A 20,484-nucleotide genomic window follows, 5' to 3' on the forward strand; every position below is an offset into this window, starting at 1 on the left:
TAGGGGGGAAGCGAAGATCCTCCCTCACACTCCATTCATAATTCATTCTCCCTCCACCAGACCACAGCCTGTAGGCTCATAATGATATAATGTAACTATTTGATGATAATCTGCCTTTCCACTTCGATTTGTAACAGAGGCATTTGGCGCTCAGTGTTAAACATTAACAGAAAGCGTTGCATAAAACATTTATGACTTACTCAACAATTAGAGAGCCGTTGAACATGGCTTTGTGTATTGTGGTGTGGCTATGTGTTGTGAGTATACATTAGTTTTCAAGTACTCTGAAAAACACACACACACACACACACAGCTATCCTTGTTAGAACTATGCATTGCCTTCTATTTATTGTGGACAGCCTGACCAAACGCTAATCGCTAACCTGAGCCATGAACAATTCAGGCTAACTCCAACCTCAACCAAACCACAATTCACTTCTTACCTCTAACCTTAAGTCGAATTTGAATATCGGGGCTAACGGACACTTGGATGACACCACAGGAGCAGTATGGAGGCATCGCATGTATTTGTTATATTGTTTATTTTAGGTTTTAAGAAGTGGTCACCAGTTACTTCGATTGGATTCAAGTACAAACACTTCACCCACCCCTCCATCAGCATAGTGGTGAGTAGATAATTTTTATCTACTCACCACTAGCATTTTTGGGTTGAACTATCCCCTTTAACCTGAGCTTATTTTCACTTTGAAACTAAATGCTTTATCATATGGAGACTTGCTTTCTGGAAGATAAGTTATTTATAATGTGAGTGTCAGTCAATGTAGGTCCCTGCAACATGAGCAATACCTTTACTACACACATAAACATGCATTAATTCATGCACGCACACACACACAAACAGCTGCTGAGATCTGGAGCTCTCCCAAATCAGAACAGGTTTGCCTCAGCCACAGTGAACGAGTGGAAAGCCACCTGCCCAAGCTGCTGAGGAGGCCTTGTAACCGTTGAGGGCGGCTTAACCATCCAGTCAGCTGGTGAACCTTGTTAGGCTTGTGCTCACTGCTCACATGCACAACAAACACAATGACACACATGTGCAAATTTACAAAGCTCTAATCAAAACCAAGAACAAAAGCCAAGTTGATTTGTGTTTTCAGCATCAAATATCAAAAATGATTTATTGTTTATTGCTAATTTTTTTCACACGGTTTATTTATAATGCTGCATGCATCATTTTGCAGGGCTGCCTTTGGGGGCCAGGGCGCGTGTTTATCTTGGTATCACTCATCAATCATTTTCCCAGCCGGATCTCAGGGGCCAGTGGAGAGGGAGGAGAAAGGGGGGGAGGTGGGTTCCCTGCAGTCCCCCCTCTGTGGCCCTTGACAGCACCTTCTAATGGGAGACGCCACTCAGACGCTGACGTGCTCACTCTTTGCAGATCTCCCTTCGTCCCTCTCCTCCTCCCTTCCTCTCTCCACCGCCCTCTCTTCTTGCCGTCAGTCAACTCAGGCTGTGCACCGGGGAATGTCTTTGTCTCCTCCCTCGCTCCAGCTCGTCTTCTCCTTTCTCTCCCCCTCTTGTTTCATCTGTCTCGGGATCCCTCACCTCCACTCGCCTGGACCTCCCTCCCTCTCTCTCTCTCTCTCTCTCTCTCTCTCTCTCTCTCTCTCTCTCTCTCTATCTTTCCTTCTCTCCTTCTGTCTTCTCCTCACTCACTGGCCTCCGTTGTTTCGCACCCAGCATACGTTGCAGAAAACAACTCTTAAACAGACATTTTTATTGGTCAGCTGGAGAAGTGGAACCTCTCAATGGCTGTATGGAATATACACAGAGTATAAATTGTGCTCCGGTTTACAACATCTGTAATGTCACACAGTGTGGAGGTGCGATCATAAAGAGCCGAATCACGGACTAAGAAGTTTTGCCGATTGCTGCAAATCTTGATGTGTACTCGTCCAGATTTGCATCCCTAAAGTCATTTGAAGGACACTCGTTTGACGTGCCTGCATCAGCACTTGGTATCAATCAAACACCGGAATGGCCCTGTCCAGGAGTGTGATCCTATTATTTGTTTCGATACCATTCTGGGTTTTGTCCTTCAAAAAGATAAAAGGAGTGTGCGCTTCTTAAAATGTAGCCCTGCGTGAGACAAAAAGATGGGCGCGGATGAGATAAGGCAGAAAATCAAATGACACAGGGTTATCTGATCTCCCCCCGAGCACTGGAAATTGGGGTGAGGCTTCGGTGTCAGAGGCTCCACGCCGTATTTATCGGCTTGGCGCAAAAACTTATTCGCTCAGCTATTTTTGAGTGACTGTTAGGTAGATGCTATTTTCAAATCAAGGCACTTTGGACCCAGAGGAGTGAGCCCAGACACCCACACTGGAGTAGGTCTGAGGCAGAGACCAGAGGAAGATGCAGGGTTAGGTAACCTACTGTGTCTCCTCTCCCTCCTGCTGTCTCTCTCTCTCTCCTCTCTCTCTCTCTCTGTCTATTCCTCCCACTCATCTCCTACTACTGTATACTCAGGCGTTTCAATTAATCTTATCAGAATTATACATATTTATACATGAGGGGAAAAGCTAACTGCTCTGTTATCAGAGAAGCGTGACAGGAGGCCCTCTGTCTCAGATGCCTAAATGTGGCATATTAATATGGAAATACAGGCTTCTGACAAAGTGCACACACATGCTTCACAGCCGCCTCTCTCCTCTCTGGAGTTTGCAGCGATAATAAGCTTTACCCTCAGGGTGGTGTTAGGCCTTGTCCAGTCCTTTAGGAATCATTCATTTACTCAGGTAATGGCATTCGCTCAATCAGATTTGTTCATTTGAAAAAGTCAGGGGAGGTGGGGGGGTTATGAGGCTGGTGACGTGTTCAGCATTGGTAACAGAGCCAAAGCGGGGGAGCCCTGGCCAGCAGACAGGCAGGCCACCACTCACAGGCCCAGCTTCCCTGTCTGAAGGCCTGTGGGTGCTAATAGAGAAAGGTGGGGAAAAAACAGACGTGATAGTGAGAAACAGATCAGAGTGATTGTTGCTGATTCTCCTGCTTCAAAAGAGATCAGTGGGGAGAGTCCATCACTTCTAAAGCCCCAAAATGTTCGGAGGAAGCAGTGATTGAACTTGATTTACGAGGAACAGAAACTGGTTTGTTCTGAAGTGTAAGGAGGTTTTGGCAAACGATAGTGAAACAAAAAATGTAATACTCAATATATTACGTCAGGAATAAGCCATTACTGCATTACCACACAGAAAACTATTCAACTATATCACTGTGCACTCAAGTGCAAGACGAGCATATAGTGGTTTAATTGGCATTCCAGCTTATAATGGTAAGAATTCTGTGTTAGTGGGCGTTTTCTTATCAAACTGGTGACAGGGAATGAAATACAGCATTTCAGTCTTGGGGAACCAGTGTAGCAGGAATCGACAGGCCCCAGTCCCCCTCCTCGCTTCCTATTCCCGTGATGCTCCGGGTTTGATTAATACCATACACGCTGTTTTTCTCCCCAGTGCAGCCAGGAGAGAGGAGATGATAGAAAGAGGAAGAGGAGAGGAGAGGAGAGGAGAGGAGAGGAGAGGAGAGGAGAGGAAGAGGAGAGGAGAGGAGAGGAGAGGAGAGGAGGGCCAGCGAGCCTTTGAAGATAGGAGGGGTGAGAAGGTTGGGGCCTGAAGAGGCTCAGGAGGGAGGCAACACCTGCTGTTCTCAATTACCCATCAGAGCCTTTAGCCATCACAGCCTTTACCCCTCTGTGTCAACAATCCCACTCACACCTACTACTCATCCAAACACACACACAAACAAGTACATTTTCTGTCACACACTGACCCTATTAAGTATAAATAAGAGGCACAAATTCGGCCCTGGGCCTTCACACACATGTACAAATACACACCAAGCTTCTAGAAGCCCTGTTGTTCCATCAAGGGATAACATTAATAGCAAGAATAGTGACAGAATATCAATAGCGCACTGATGCTGGCCATTACTGGTCCTCTCAATCAAAGGTAAAACACAGGTCACATGTTTAAACACATGTGTGGGTGAACACACACAAACACACATACGTCTGGAGCTGTGGATGCCGAGCAGACGTGTTTTCTATGTGTGATGTAATTATACTTCAAGCAGCAGCGCTCTATTAGATGACACACCGTGTTTGAGCTGGACGTGTGAGCAGAGAGGTGTTGCCTCCGTGTTGGGAGCGCCGTATCTGAACGCATCACGTGGAATTGATGACTCGCAGATAAGCCGCTCCCTTCAACCCTGCCAAAGAATGCATCAGGAAGTGGGGCGTTCGCTAAAACTACTTTAAATGTAAATCTGCCACGGCCTCAGGATTGAGATTCATCGTCTGCGCCGCTCCGAACCCCTCCAACCCCCCCCCCCGCTAATGTTCGTATGTCGAGACGCCGCAGGTCGCGCTCCTCTTTGACTGTCAATGAGGCCTCAGCGCCTGGTCACTGGGATGCCCAGAGTTATAGTCCTGAGTGGCCACAGCCTTCAACCAGGAAGGCTTAATTAGTCATGCTAATTACAGGAGTAAGGGGCATTGTGGCGGGTCAGCCAGCTGGAACTAGTTACGCAACATCTTTTAAATCATATCTCATCATCTCTCGTTCTCCCTAACACATTAATACCTGAGCTGTCAGTTTAAGCTGAAAAAGCACGTTCATCTTTAAACAGTATTCCCGATGATTGCGAGAGGAAACAGGCAAAGTGGCTGAACTGAATTTGAAGTGAATCATGAAGTTAAGCATGCCAAACATGGCCTCATGTAGTGATCTCCAAGGCTGTGCAGATGGAGCCCAGTGTTTGTTTAGCCAACATGTTCGACTGAGTACAACAGTAATTATGAGAGGGGAGCGGGGCCCCTGGAGTTGTAATTCAGGATGGGGAGACAGATCGCGTGCCTCCCCTCTTTCCCTCTATCCCTCTATCTCTTGCTACTGGTGATTGCCACTGAGCTCAGGCCCGGGCCCACTGCCTTCCAGCACAAAACAGATGTCCCCCCCCCCCCCCCCCCGCACTTATCTCAATGAAAAAATCACAGACAATTTACAAAGAATATAAATTACGGTTGTAGCTACACATTGGTGTCTCTGTCCCTATGAGACCTAGTAAAGAGGATAAGGGTGAATTGGTGTGAGAGGGTGGGTGGACTGTTAAGGGGTGGGGGGGGGGGGGGTAACATGAGGCGGATGGAAGCAGCAGGGGAGAAGGGTGGTGTTGCTCTTATCTGGTCCGCAGCAGCCTGGCAGAATGAGAGGGAGGCTGGTGACTGGCGGTGATGCTGCGCTGATAGCACTAAGCCGGTTTCATGCACATTTCAGGGAGGCTGCCATCACTGCTCAGACTTAAAGCTCTCGGCCCCGGCCAGTGGATGAGGTTGGGACATTATTTACAAATAGCCATGTTATACATAGGTTCTACTGCTCCGCTCCCCGTGTCAACACACACACACACACAGCGGCGAGGGCTAATGCTCAGCTTTGATGTACAGCTTAGGTGACACGGAATTTGAATTTCACTGCTCGTAAGGTTTTGGCTGTCAAGACATTTCTTATTCATTTGAAATACGCCCTGTACGTGTGTATTAGAGCGCATATAATATGTTTAACTGTGTTGAAATGTTGATGACTCTCAACTGCTCGCTCAAAAAGCCCTCAGCATCATATTTGTGGTGAATGCTATTTTCAGCCTGTAGTCAGCGTGCATATGTTTACTTGGAAGTGGAACTAGAGAGCCGGTGATTCATACCTCACATCCTCTCCTCTAATCTTCACAAATCATCCGTGGTGTGTCTCAGTGCGTTGTAAATAAAGGCGCTATCAGAATGAAGCTCCTCTGCAGCCCACGTCCTGCTGACAACTACACGCTGTGTGCATCGTGCATGGGTGGACTTAAGTCTTGTAGCACTGCCTTATTATGACACTTTGTAAGGAAGATGCTTTTGTACATTCAATAATGCATGGGCAGCAGGGAATTGCATAGAGTCTTATTTTATGTCATGGGGTAGAACTGCTGTTTTAGCAGCTTACATTGTCCCATAGTAAGAAAATACTAATGCAATCAAATCTCAGCCTGACTAGACTGCAGCAAGAAGGGGTCAGCTTTTGATTATCAGTGACTACGAGCTTCTATTAAAACAAGCAGCAGAGAATGCAGCCACCAAGTTAATGATGTGGTCATGTATTTTCAAGCCCAGAGGACAAGAGGTGCTTTATTTTCTCTGTCCTGGTTTCCTATTAATGCAATATTCAACAAGTAACATGGACTGTGTAATTGAAAGTGTTTGTACTCGTGCTGATTAATACAGTTTGAATATCAACTTATTATTATCCTTCATCAGTACAAAACACAAACTTTTTGTGTTGTACATAAAGATATTTTATAAAAGAAGCACACCATTTTAGATAGAATAGGGACGACAAGAGGACCTTGAAGTCCACCTTAAATGATGGCAGATGTCTCTGTAGACTTGAGGACAGAGACAGGATGGGACAAGGACAGACTCTCCTCTGCATCATGACTCATGGCGGACCGAGCTTATGGATCACCTGGACATGGCCCACCTTGTTTCTCCTCCGCCACCACAGTGCCACTGACCTCCTCCTATTGATCCCTCAGTGACAGAGCACAGCTAGGGCCAGCTATTGAACCACTTATGATTAATTCACAAATTCTGCCTTGTCCACAAAAAAGGTAAAAGAATTGAAGCCCAAGCTGGGGGGACGACTGAGAAGAGAGAGAAGGGTAAAGAAAACTACAAGTAGTCAGAAAAACTACACTCTTTTAAGTGAGACAAAGGGAAAGAGTTAGAAGTGCAGTGTTACAAGCTGACCAAGCTATAAAACAACCTCTCACAGTCCCTTCTGTCACAAGAGAACGTCGGCACAGTGATAGAGCGGGTTGAAAAGAGGGAGTGGGTAAAGGAAGTGAGGCAGACACAAAAATAGAGAGGGATGAAAGAAGGAGCCATTCTTCCTCTCCGCTGTCCTATTCCTTTGGTCCTATTTTAGTCATGAGGATAGACCAGCGAGGGCGAGGGGTTGAAATTGAGCTGTAACTCTATCTGTGTGCTGGAGCAAATCTGAAAGTCTATCCCACCTTTCACCTGGGAATCTGGGCTCTGTGTGTGTGCCCTGTCTGGTCACCATACCAACCACAACCCGGCATCATGGGATTAATTGGAGCCCAGAGCTCAGTGGCAGCTCAGGCGCAGAGAGGGAGCGCGGGCGAACGGGACGGACATCGGCCACGGTCAAATGACGGCAGCCATGCAGATCAAATCAAATTTCAGTCTATGCTTGCATCGCAGAGCTTATGTGGTCTCGAGGTAACACTAAACATAGTGGAGCCACCTCCACTGTAATGCTCAGATTGGATTCCGGGATGACGTTTACGGTACAGTGCAGGCTTTTCTTCTCTGATCCCTGTGTGTGCTGTGAGGATTTTAGACAAACACTGACACACTGTGATTTGCCTTCGTAAATACAAGCCCTGCCAGGATGTTGAGTAGACAGAGCATCAACACACGGGAGCCTAAAGCATTCTGGATAGCATAAAAAAGAAAAAAAAAAAAATGACAGGGATGGATGAGCATATACAGTCATTTTTCCCAGTAAGTTCAGTGGTCAAACATAAAACAGAGTTGAATTTTGCATTGAATTGTTTGATTTATATTTAAGAGACTACGGGTGATAGCGATTTATGAGTATTATATATATATATATAAAAAAAAAAAAAACATTATAAAGATGTAAAAGAGTCTGTGGTTTGAATCTTTTAACCATAGCATAAAAGGCTGAGTGGTTTCTTTACTGTATGTGGACCGTTGTAATAAATGTTATTTTCCCCCACACAGCCACATCTGATGATAACACTACATGCTGCGTGCTCCTGTTTCGTTGTCGTCTATTAAAAGTAATATTCTCTGGACGTGTTTTCATAAACACAGGCGAGTCTCTGTAATTGGTTAATGTATTGATCATCAAACTCAGCTTTGACTAGCCTTTGCACCGCTGCTGCAGAGTAGTGTGTGTGTGTGTGTGTGTGTGTGTGTGTGTGTGTGTGTGTGTGTGTGTGTGTGTGTGTGTGTGTGTGTGCGCGTGGGGCAATCAGTTGTGATCCAACTTTCTACAAAACAGATTAAAGCAGCTCAGCCGGCCAAAAAGATCAGACTGTGGTGGGACTGGGAACCTTCCAGCTGTGAATGTGTGCAGCTGTCTAGATGTGGAGCGAGGCATTCACAGGGCATCAGGATCAGACAGTTAAACAAGGTAAATGAAAATATAGACAAACGAGAAGCATAGTGATTTGCTCTGTCTGGCTGTTGACAATTAAATCTAAACCATGCTGTTTAGATACCGTCCACACTCTGAAGTTAATATGCTGACCACTGACCATAAAACAATAGTGCAGTCAGATCTGTTGTTATGCCACTTGATGAAGGAATGCCCATCCAGGCGAGGCCTAAGACACGTGGGATAATCCTCATGGAACTGCATGACTATACGATAAATTCAAATCAGTCGCTTCTGAACATGACAATATTTGTCACAGACAATACAGACACGCAAGTTAGAGGGTCTGGCTTCAACAGTTTTCTCATATTTGCGAGTCTAAACAAATAGGATATAAATACAAAACCAAAATGGCATTTATAATATTAATCTAAACTGTTTTTCCTACTTTTATGAACCCTGACATTTTCATTTCTGTTTCTTGTTCCTGTCTACTGCTAATGTAAATATCACTCTTTGTGCTCATTATACATGCTACGCAAAATTGTATTTCTTCCGAAGGGGTTTGTTGATCTTATTATTATTGAGTGTGAATAAACTGGAACAGAAGAATGGAGTCAGGAGAAGAAAATAAACACAAAGATTGTAGGTAGGATCCTGTGTTACGCGTGAGGGTGGTCCCACTGGCCGAGGCACTCTCTTACACTCTATTTCTCCGGGTATGTTTGTGTATGATGACCCTTGACCTCTGCCCCTGGCACATGTCTCGGATCACTCCGCTCTGCCTCTGATGCATCAGCTGGGGCCAGGACCTCACACACACACAAAGAAACACACAGCACGGCTGAGCAAAGCAGAGGATAAGTCAACTCAGCCTCTCCTGGTGGTACAATCAAAAACTGATACGCTTTATCCACACAATGACGATGACAGACGGCGTGTGTGCCGCTAAGTTTATCTACCGCCAGTCACATGTACACACACACATCTGAATATATACTCATAAAGTCAGCAAGGCACACCTCTAATCACGGCCACCTCTGCCATCTCATTTTCCAGGTTCAGTGGCCCATGGAGCTCCCTTGCATTAAATCACAACACACTGTCATCCATAAATGATCCGCACACAAGCATTCTCTTCCCCTTCTTTCCTTTTTCCTAAAAACATGCTCACACACACAGTGCACACACACGCATAGTCACACAGACAGACACACACACACACACACACACACAAGCACTGCTGAGGTGAGCATCACGTAATAAATCCCACAGAGCTTTTGGGTGGACTAAACATAGACGCAGCGAGCATCTAGCCATGCCCTCCAGAAAAGGAAGAGGTGTAACCCTCCTATTCCAAAACCATAAAATGTTTATCCTCAGTCTGGCACTGAGCATTACTTTTACACACTTCCTGCAGCAGCATTTCCAAAATACAGAGGCACGCAGGATTGTCACACCGGCCTAGCTGATTGACTATTTTCCCCATATTTGACACACAAGTAAGTATCCTCATCACTCACTCCAGCAAGTAGGCAGTGAGAAGTGTGGGGGGGGGGAGCGGCAACAGCCACGGCATGGCAAGGAGTTTACTTCTGGCTAGAGATGCCATCTAGAATGAAATCTATGTTTTATTCATCAATGTGGCACATACAGTTAGCGGTATAAACAACTTTACAACTCATCAGTCACTCATATTTCCTCCATATGTCATATTGAGCCGGGTTGTCTCTGAACAAATGATGTGTCGGGAGGATAGGGGGCTGAGGGAGATCCACCGCTGTCGCCGCGAGATCATGTTGAATGTGTAAAAAATTGTTATACAAGACTAAAACATAGCACACGTCCCGGTTTATGATCCAAGTGTCTGAGAGTCTGGTTTATATACTCCGTCATTTTTTGAATGTGACAGGCCTGGATATCAGCAGAGCTAATCTCACCACACACACACACACACACGCACACCCCCACACACACACACACCCCTACGCACACTCACACAAAGTCGACCTGCTCTGCGTGGTTTGCCTGGGCCACCACACTGTCCTGCCCTGGAAAACTCTTGGAGGACAATGAGACACTGATCTGACCGGCGTTGGCATTGTGATGAACTACTTGTGGAAGCAATCATGCGAATTTACATCATCCCTTGACATTTAGCCTCACACACACCACACAACGTTTGGGCCGGTGTGGGGTGTCTTGCCTGTGCCGGGTTTTTCAGTGCAGCTGTATGCATGCATGTGTGTGTGTGTGTGTGTGCTCATGGAATTAAATCTCTTTCCTTGACATTTAGCCTTGCTGTCCACATGGCGCTCTGCAGGAAGAAGCAACATGGGAATGCCAATCTTGCAACATATTATTATTTTGTGTGTGTGTGTGTGTGTGTATCCATGTGTATCTGTTTTTGTGCAACCGTGTCAGAATTGGAATACACAGTTATTAAGGGGGGGAGGCCTGCCACTCATGTGTCTCCAGAGGGTGAGGAGACCAGACACCATATAGGGGGGAAGGGGGAGGGAAAAGGGAGACTGATGGGAGAAGAAGAGCTAATGAAGGAGAGGAAGGGAGAAGGGAAAGTGCCGAAGCACCCATTGTGTTGCTGGGCAGGAGCAGTAAAGACAAGCTAGTGGCCTCTGCAACTTTAAGATCGCCATTAAACTCTCGCCTTACTGTTGTGTTTATGGTTGGCTTTGTGTGTCAGAGGAGAGGAGGATTGTAAAGTGGGGCTTTGTCTGTCTGCCATCGATTTATTTCCTTCGTTAGGGTGATGACACTGCCTGCTTATGATGTCCTCGCACAGACTGTAATTACAGAGCACTTCTGTCTTTATTGATGTCACTTTGTTAGTTTAATTACGGTATATTGGGTTTTGGAGTCGCAGCAAGAGCAAAGCTATGATGTAGGGCAAAAATCATCAATGGAACATCCTCTTTTGAAGATGTCGGGGGCAGAGAGCTGGGAGATAATTATTTCATAGGCAGACATCGAAAATAGACCCCGCGCATATCAACATCTACAAAGGCAAAGAAAAGGTAATCTGAAATTTAATGACTATTCTGTCTGTTATGACCAAAGTCAGAGGGAGGAGGCTGTGAATGTGATGAGAGCCTTAATGGAAATGAAACACCTGGGTTCAACCTTGAGAGCGACTGTTTACGTGCCCAGTCCCCAGGTGCTGGGGTTGACTAAGAGTCGCCAAGTATGAGGTGTCGCTGTGTGAACGCTAGTGTGCATATACAGTGTATATATGACGGCATGGGACCCAGGGGGAAGCGGTGCCATGTGAAGGTGACCCTTCAGGGGAAGAGGAGGAGGTAGAGGCCACCTGCTTGCTGGCGGTGGCGAAATGAGGGTGACAGCCATCCACCTGCCTGGGACTGTCTCATTCTAGACCCCATCTGCCCACCCCGTTGGGATCCCTCCTCCCCAGGGGACCCTGTGACCCTCCCTGTCGTCCACTTGACCAGGCCTCCTGTCCACTGTCCCTAGGGCCGGCTGAAACTGCCACTGCCTACCCTCGACCGAAGGCCATTCTGGGGCACTGTACTACAGTACAATGCTTAGGTGGCTCTGCAGATTTCCTCAGTTGCTTCAAAGTAATACAGGCCCCCAGGCCTTACGTGTCACACTGCGCTATAAGTCTCCTGGCTGGGCTCAAGTCATCACAGGTAGCCAGCAGGAAAGTACTTTATTTGCTTCCCTTATTTCCTGCTCGCCAATGTTCTCCAAACTGAAAACTCATCATGTGTGTTCTGTAGCACAGATAATCGCTGACCAACAACAGTGCAATTTGGCAACTCAAACAATGGTCACATATAGTACACTGTCTATTTGTCACTTCGCTCCCTCCCTCTGTGCATGCAGCTGCCTATGTGACTTGCCTTTGTAGAGTGGAACACACAGAATTACATTATCTCGCCAAACAATCCAGCCTGTGGGTACATCTCTTTATTTGAGTCTGGCTCTCTGACTGCAGTGAGGGCCATCCCTGTCTCCACTGGATACAGACCTGTGGACTGGACCTGGGGCAGTGTTTGCTCTTCCTCTGTGGGCTTCAACCACATATCTGAATGGGGTCTATGTGGAAAAGACCCACCAGACGTCTGACGTGTCTTCTGATCTCCCACACTCCTACAGGGTCTACTGTACTCTTACTTCTCTGCAGAGGAAATGTTGCTCTGCTACCGAAGAGCGGCAAAACAAACACTGAGACACTGAGGCAGACAGACAGTGGTGGACAGGTTGATGCAAACAGTATAAAAGAGGAGGATGTGAGACGGGGGCAGTAAAGGCACAGATGACAATAAAGATAAAGATAAACATCAGGTCTTTGCTCTTGCAAAAAGTGTCTTGCAAGGAAAACATTGACTTGCCAGAAAATAGTGTTTCCACAGCAAAGAAAATCTAATTTAGGAAAGCTTGCAAAGGTTGTGTAATTAAGGCGAGTTGGGGATTGGAGTATCATCTAGGAGCTGGATTTCTCTCCTCTCAGGCTATCAGAGCTCTCTGCATGTTCTGCATGACTGCCTGTTGATTCACAGCACATTGGTGTCACCCTGCCTGCCGCCCTGGAAAAAGACACAATGATATCTCTCATGGTGGACGTCATGAGGAGAAGGTGATTAACTGCTCTGCTGCTCCTCTAGGTGGGTGCTGAGTCCTCTAGCAAAGCTTTTGTGAATTGTATAAAGTTGAGGAAAAACATGAGCAATGCGATGGCTTAAGAAAAATAACCAGACCGCTTCCCTTTCTGACGTTGGACATATATTTTAAATTGCTTAAATTACTATTTTCCAACACACGGACCAAAAACATGTTTGTAGAAATGTGTGAAAATTCAACTCCTGAAATTTCCATTAAGAAAAGTGCTTCAGCTCTTCTTGGATAAGTCTCTATAAACTTTGGACACTTTTGTTCGGGCAGCCATCATCTAGTCTCGCCCCAGATGCTCTATTGAATTAAGAGTTCATCTGGACCACAAAAGGACAGACTTGATTGATGATAGTGCCGCTGTGTCTACGACCGGTTCTTCAAGCGACCGTTGGATTCTCCATCACTTCCATGACCAAAGCCCTTCTTGCGCAGCTACTCAGCTCGGCCAATGTTAAGAATACTTTTTCATCCCATTGTAGCTAGAATGAGCCCAAAGCCTGGTGCCAGCACAAGTCATGGAAACACAGAAAACGGGAAAAACAACTGATATATTATTTAAAAATGAGTAAAAGATGAGATACCTCAAAGGTGGACGGGTGCATCAATTAAATCAAAACAAAACGACTTGGTAGAATAAATCAAGTTTGGCTTTAAAGTGTTGTTTGGTGACCCATCACTGGACCTGGTGGGTGGAAGTGGGAGGCTGGTAGTCAAATTAGGGCCTTGAAAGGGTCTAGCAAGCAGAAGAGAGCATGGAAAACAGACAACCACACACAGCCCACCACCCTTCTGACTGTGCTTTGAAGCCTAAAGAGTAAATGCATCAGCAGTGTTGCTTCTGGCCATCAGCATGCTTCTGGCCATTAAACATGCCAAGGGGCAGACCTCATTATTGATAGATAGACACGCTCACACACTTAAATTCCCACACTTGTGCAAGCATTTACTCACAAACGCCAACAAAATGACACGCACAAAGTACAGAGGACGCCCGCAGGACCCAATGTGTGTGTAACAGCGAGGGAACTCCAGCCATCAAATCAAAGCCAGAAGCATATTTTTGGTGATTCTTTTTGCTGTCTGCCCGACTCTATAATGTATTCATCGTGCAAGGTGTTATTACATAGAGAAATCCATTCGTTGTATTTCTTCAATTTTTATCAGGGATGATGATTACTTTATGCAAGAATGGGCATTAAGTAAAAAAGAAAACTGAAGCAGAACATGGTGACTCGGCAACAGATGTCCGGTATCGTGTTGAGTTTATGTTGCAGCTGAAGCCATCTATTAGCCAACATTTGCAGATCTACACTTGTGATTAAAAAAGATAAACAAACCACTCATGAATACGTGCTTATCACAAAATGTGAGAGTGTCCCCCAGAGCAACAGCATTAGTGTGTGGCTTTGGTCAAAGGCGTGAGAGAGTAATAGACAGTAACAGGGTTTACTACAGAGTGGCACGAGGCGCCGACAGGGAGGAGCTCGCTGAAAGCAGGGGAAAGGGAGAATGAGTGAAAAAAGGAGCAGCGTGAGATTGATAAAATGGTTAGAGGAAAAGAAACTGTGTCTGAGGAGGAGAAAAGGAAGGCACGTGGGGGGGGAGAGAGGGTGAGAGAGGGAGGGCGACGGTGAGGAGAAGGAAGGTTGGTCTCATTACTATTACACCTTCCCTCTCCCTCCAGGCTCAGATGACCCCGGATCTCCAGCCCTCTGCCTCGCACACCACTAATCATTTGGTTTTAATCACCGGGATATTCTCCCCCTTTGCCCCTCCCCCACCTTCCTCTCCCTCTCTCCATGCCCTACTGTGTGCCCTAGCCTTTGCCAAGGTCTGGCTAATTTTATCCTAATTGGCCGTAGCCTGGGCTGGGACCGATCTGCTTCATTGTCCTCGTCCGTCCACCGCTCGTCCTTTCTGCTCTCTCTCTCTCTCACTCTCTCTCTCTCTCTGTCTGTCGCTGTCTTGACAACTTCACGCCTCCGCTTGTTTCTTCGTCTCATCGCTGCCTCCTCTCTCCGCCTCATCTCTCTTTCACCTCTAATTTTTCTTCTTACCCATATGCTGCCACGGCCACTCCCTCCCTCTGTCCATCTTGCATGCTGTTCACTGACATCGCTGTTGCGCGAGTGTTTTCCAATTTCTCCCGATGACCCTCACATTCCACCAGACAAAACAAAGAGCCTTGATGTCGTCTGCCAACAAAAAGTGTTGTGCGACTGCCTTGATTCAAACACAACAGCATGAAAGAGAAATGTGAAGCTGTTCATTGAGGTAAAGTCTGACGGTCGACCTCTTTGTATTTCGGAGTGGGATGAGACAGTGTAAGCGATTAGTGTTTGTAATCGATCTGCATACCTACAAAAAACAGTTTGTCTACAAAGCCTGGAACTACGAAGCCACTGGTCACCCTGGATAACTCTACCTGTCGCCGCAGAAAAGCAGAGACGCAGATGGAAATCCTGCGTTACATTCACACGCTGCAAATCCTCTACTTTTCTTTTCTCCTCCGGATCAACGGCTCCAATAAATTTTCATTACACCTGTGTGAAGCGCTTCAAATAGAGCCACAGAAGCAGAAACTAATTACTTTCTAATTTATTGACTAATGGCCACAGCCCTGGGAGACAGCTGCAATTGTTCTAACAGTCCTGCTGCTCCGACTGCACTCAGGTCCACTTTAGATTCATAACCAAAATAATTTATCATTACAAGCACATTAAATTGAACCGTATAAACCATAACAGTGGTAATTTATATCATTTTGTTGTTGGGGATGCTTTTCCCTCCCCTGTCTTGAAAGCGTGCAATCTCTGCGATGGGATTCATCTTCAGCCAGTTGCATGTGGCAGGTTCACTTTGTTCTTCAAAGGACTCTTTGTTTTGCGCCTCATTCACCATTTGTTGGAGCTTAAAGTCGGAATGAGGCAGAATATAGAGTATGTGACCCTGTTTTAATTCAGAGAAGCCCGAGCAGCGGTTTCTGTGTCTTGTATAGCAAATGTGAAGGCACAGGCTGACCACTGTCATTGCCTGCATGTTATATATAAAAAGGAATAATCAACACATCAATATGAATATGTGATGAGCTGGCTCTGTGATGACAACTTTCTCCCAGCATCCACTTCATCAGCTAGGCAATCACCTCAATGCAGATAATATATTAATTTTCAGTAATTGCCTTTATCCCATAATGCATCTCTTTCTTGATGGGAACAGTGCCTTCCAGGATGTCAATGTCCCCATCAACAAGACACAAATGGTCACCCAGTGGTTTGAACAGCGTGATAACAACATTAGCCATGTGTCAAGGCTTTCTTAATCGCTACAGAGGCGGCCATTTGTGCGTTGATGGGATATTCTAAAGCAAAGTATGAGATGGCATTTTCCACTGATGTCATTAAGACGGAGGGCCCACACGATCATGCAAATCCATTATGTAAGCAGTGATTAGCATTGACCTTGCCCTCTGTGAGGTGAGTGATCTGAAACAATGCCAGCAAAACACACTCCATGCCTACAGAGCTGGTATGTAGCGAGCATACATTAAGGTGATTGGTCACCACAATGTCACCATAATGTGACCAATCACCACGCTCAATTTTATTGGCTCTAGCAGATGTGTCAGGTCCCCTCCTGTTCAGACACATTTCCATCTGTCCCGAGGCAGGTCAGGCCAATTACAAACACTCATCTAAAAAGATGTGCATGAGATAAAATGACAGAGGTGAATCATTTAGGTTTAGAACCAAGATGGCTGCCACTGATAAGGAGAGGTCTGTTGGATTTGCTATTGTGAAAGTATAACAAACTGATTGTGTTTCCAACATTTTGTTTTTGCTTTGATTGGTTGTGCGTCTATTTAATCGCTATAGAATAGAAGAGAATGGAATATGCAAAAACTGCATTCTCCATACATATTTCCTTTTAAATCTTCTTATTACCCAGACGACATTATTTGCAGTTCCTTGATGCAGTTTCAAATGAACATTTCATGTAAACACCCTCTAGGTTTAGGAGCTTTGCCAATTTTCAGCAGAAAGACCATCAGATCCATGGGAGGAATTCCAAACCTCCCACAGCAACAACAACTGATCCAATCAAGTTCATAGAACCAACATTGTGTTGCGTTGTGTTACTAGAGGCTTAGTCGACGGTGGTGTGTCCCTGAGGGAGAGTCTGAAAAGCAGCACTCTGTCTCCGTGGGAGGAAACCTCCATTCACACCTCCCTGAGCATGGACACGCCAACTGCTCAACATTTCCACAAACACGGCAAACGTGAACAAACTATACAATTCAACTTCCGTTTGTCACCTTTCACAACCACGGTGCCTAGAGTTCCACCTGCAGTTTCATCTGTTTCCTCCGCCCTGGGGCTTATAGTTGAAACTTTATGAAATAGGTCTTCACGTGATATGACCTGGTTGTAAATCTCCATTCACGGCTTCTATAAAAAGAGCAACACACACAGAGGCAGCTCACACAAGCTCGAGGGTCCATGGCAACAATATAAGTGAATGAACAATGAGAATAATAAATGCAAGATCTAAAGTTCATATCTCAAAGGGGATGAGGAGCCACATACTTATTTCTGTTTTCATTTGATCCCCAATCACACTCACCAACACAGACGCGCACAAATTGAAAAACACCTGTGCCCCCACCCCCACACCCCCCTATACTCCCTCTGTGTCCTCGTCTTTAGACTTTCAAGCTCTCACAGGCTGATCGATAGAATCCAACAGGCCACAAATACAGAGAAGAGGTTGGAGGGGAGGGGGGGGGGGGGGGATGTGAGGGATGTGGGGGTCCCCAGGGAGAGACAATAAGGACATTGAGAATAAAACGGGAACCGGAGACACACAAACAGAGACACACACAAACACATACACACAACTCGTCCTATATTCCCTAGCCAAGTGGTGACGTAAGCCTCCTGTGTAAGACACGGCCCACCTAATGGAGCATAGCCAAGGCACGATACGTGTGTGTGTGTGTGTTTGTGTGCCTGTGCTTGTTTGTGTAGGTACGAGTATGTGTGAAATATCGTTGGTCTGACAGAGTTTAGCAGAGACAAGGGAAGGACACACCACTATAGTGGAAAAACACACAAAGTCAAGCACAATAGCCATTAAATCACAAGCAATCTCTTTGCTCCTGGCACTTCTCTTACACATACTGCACCTGCACATACAATACACATACGCAAAGTTGACAAATTGCTCAATAAAATATGCTGCAATACTATTAGGTTACTTTAATACTGCGGTGGGGGGGAGCGGGAAGGAAATGAATGACATTCAGATAGTATATCCTCTCCAAAACCTCAACAAAATGTGTCAGCAGAGGGAGTATAAAGTCTCTGAATTAGAGTTTTTTGGCATAGGAGATATGGGGAGAAATCAATTTCTGGGCCAAGTATGGTGCCAAGGACGTCCAGAAGGGCAAAGCTCTGTTGATCTGTTCATATCAATTTGCTCCCCTCCTGCAGACGGAGAATGCCACAGTGTGCAGCGCTGCATCTTTAAGGAATATCGCCCTGATAACGGTGCCATAAAACACATCATTTTACAGTCAAACCATCTCCGTCTCAAATGCACTTGAAGCGGAAGCCATTTTCAAGCAACATAAAGTTTAACATGGCGCTACATCTGCCGAACCGCTAACTTCCACACTACATGGGACTGGGAGATTTAATTAGGGGACAAGGGATAGCGCTGTGTGGCACTGCAATGAGCCCCACCCTCTAGATCTCCACCGGATCCATTCTGGGCCTGTGGTCATCTCTGGAAGAGCAGCATGCATACTGAATTACAGTACCCAGCATGCACCCTGACAGTAGCTGAAAAGTTTGTACAAACGGTTTCATTAAACACAAAGATATGTCCTGTTAGTGTGAAGCAGCCTTCCTATTACTGTTACTAAATGGCACAAAATATCAGGATTTATACCTTTTTGCCCTGCACGATTATGTGATATTGTTAAACATCATGAATATTTTAGATATAGATATACTTATGGCCCATAAGGATGCTGTTATTATAATAGAATATTGCTGCTAGATGCAAAATATATTAAAATTGAGGTATTTATGACCTTCCAACTATCTTGTCTGTGTGAAATACATCATTATTTCATCTTAAATAGAGATTTTCTACATGAATACATATTCATTGAAGGGCCAGAGCAATTGTACAGAAAGAGAGAGCCATACAGCTCGGGAAAATAAAGTAGATATTTAGATGAGCTGCCAGATAGTCTTTAGACAACTGAGAAGAATTAAAACTTCCTCCTTGAAAAGTCATAAAGAAAATCTTTCCTAAAGTTTCCTCTGATTTCCAATGGAGCTTCTCTCCAGTGAGCAGTTGAACCACCTGAGTGAGAAGCAAGTTGATCACTATTGCACCCTAATTCACAGAGCATAGATTACAGATTGTCAAGGACAACGTTTGATTTTTTTCTTTGCCTTGACCATCTGAAAGTGGCGCCCAATATAAATGTAATGGGTCAGTGGTGATGGAGGGCTGAGAACGGTGAGGGGACCTTACTGCTTTGTATTCACCAGGCACAGTTGGGATCTCTCTGCTTCGTAGACTATAATAAGAGCCAAATGATTTATGCATAGCCTAAAAAGAAAAAATCAGGTGTATAGACTTGTGCAAACACTACTTCCTAATGTCTATAATGGAGACACATTTGAAACCCACAGTTACTTGGTACCCAAAAAGCAAGCACGGTGTGATATAACCTCAGTCGTGGCTTTTGTTTAAATGCCCCAGAGGAGAGTGTGGGCCAGAGCGTATGTTCCCTAAATTACAATCCAGATAAAGAGGTGGCTTGTTGGTTTGTGGGCGAGGAGAGGATTGGCCACACGGAGACACAAAGGCAAAAGGTTCAATTAAAATGTTGAGGGAATCAATTTGTTTGCCTTAATTACTTTGTTAATTTGTTAAAGCAGTTACTCTGAAAAATCCTCCGTCACATTTTCCGCTGTGATAATGGAGCTACGGAGAGGGAGGGGCCTTTGGGTTCGGTTGAGTGCCTTTTAAATGACTCACCCTCTGGTTCTAAACACAACGCTCAGTGGGCCTTCTCGCCCGTGCCTGGTTCTCTTGTGCGGGGTGTGTCGGTAATGAGGCCCTCCCGTAGCGCTGCGCTCCACTCCTCTGTTGGTGCAGAAAAGCGCACCCCCGCCACGTCCTGACATTGTGACAGATAGGAGCCGTGGAAAGCATATGGGCAACATGGCAACGCCTCAGACGCCCTCCAAACTGTCGTAGGGCTCAGGCTTAATGAGTGTTAGAGAGATGAGCCCGAGTCCTACACATAGGAGACATTAGTCATCACTTTTTTCCTCAACTGCCACAGATCAGCTAGAGAAAAAAAAAAGTCTTATCCCATATAAAAGACAAGAGATCCCATGAATTTGTAACTTTACAGATGAAAGCCGTGTACCTTAGTATGACAGAGCCAGACAGGAAGTCATTATGAGAGTGCAAAACATGCCAGACATTGGCTTTTAAGGAACTGTGTTAGTTCTTGCAAAAATAAAGACGGAACAATTAAGATTGGCTGGATGACTCGTTTGGTAGTTGGTTCATATTTTACATGTGTCAC

The 20,484-nt window shown here is 45.5% G+C and overlaps 1 protein-coding gene across 1 annotated transcript in view; it reads right to left on the reverse strand.

The window, feature by feature from the left end:
- The window catches only part of camta1a (calmodulin binding transcription activator 1a), a 274,741-nt gene that overhangs the window by 119,909 nt on the left and 134,348 nt on the right, over positions 1-20,484 (reverse strand).

This window comes from Pleuronectes platessa, chromosome 6 (genome assembly GCF_947347685.1).
Source record: "Pleuronectes platessa chromosome 6, fPlePla1.1, whole genome shotgun sequence".
In the NCBI taxonomy this organism is placed as follows: domain Eukaryota; kingdom Metazoa; phylum Chordata; class Actinopteri; order Pleuronectiformes; family Pleuronectidae; genus Pleuronectes; species Pleuronectes platessa.